This window comes from Oryctolagus cuniculus, chromosome 2, assembly GCF_051225735.1.
Source record: "Oryctolagus cuniculus isolate XC-2025 breed Fujian yellow rabbit chromosome 2, ASM5122573v1, whole genome shotgun sequence".
In the NCBI taxonomy this organism is placed as follows: Eukaryota; Metazoa; Chordata; class Mammalia; order Lagomorpha; family Leporidae; genus Oryctolagus; species Oryctolagus cuniculus.
The window spans coordinates 165,057,204-165,058,005 of record NC_142868.1 but is presented as its reverse complement, the minus strand read 5'-3'; positions in this window follow the sequence as shown (position 1 = coordinate 165,058,005).

Below are 802 nucleotides of genomic sequence, written 5' to 3'. Positions count from 1 at the left end.
CCCTGCTTGCAGGGATCTCTTCAGGATGGGTCCTGGTCCTGGTCACTCTCTCACCAGGAGACCCCATCCCGTAACCTCAGCCCTCCTGAAACCCTGTCTGTAGCCCTAAGAGGGCCCCTCCGTGTGTTCACCTGGCGGACCTCCACACCCCGAGACTCGCCTCCAAACCTGCCCACACCTGCATCCCCACTGTGTCACCGCCGCCCGTTGCCCACAAGGCTGCTGCCCTTGCTCCCTCCGCTGTGCATTTCCATGCTGACCCTGCATGCCCTGGGCACCCCTCTCTCTCCACGTCCTTGCTGGGAATGCACACCACTGCCTGCTTAGGTGGCCTCCCCCACCCCCTTCCTCACACTGCTACCAGAGTAATTGATGGAAACGCACGACTGATCACCGTCTTCCACTTAGAAACCTCCTGCGCTCGCCTTTCCCTTCCAGCCCCAGTTCTCTGCAGGACCGACCCCAGCTCCTGGGCTTGCGTCTGGGTCTGTGTTCTGATCGGGCTGTCTCTTGACAGTGCTAGGTCTTCTCCTCCCTCCTGTCACGCCTCAGTGTCCTCCTCCCCTCCCGCGCCCCAAGTCTTGAAGCTCTGTGCCCTGCTCACACCTCCTCCACCGCCAGGGATGCTGATCCCCTCTCGCCTTTCCTCGCTCATCCTCCAGGATCCAGCGTGCAGGCATTGCCTCCCTGGCGCCCCCCCGGCGAAGTTGGCTCCTCCCCCGACCCCTCTTCTCCTCTCTCTGGGTACGTTATTGCCCGAAAGACCTTGGTATTTGCTGGGGTGGCTGCTATGGCTCTGAGT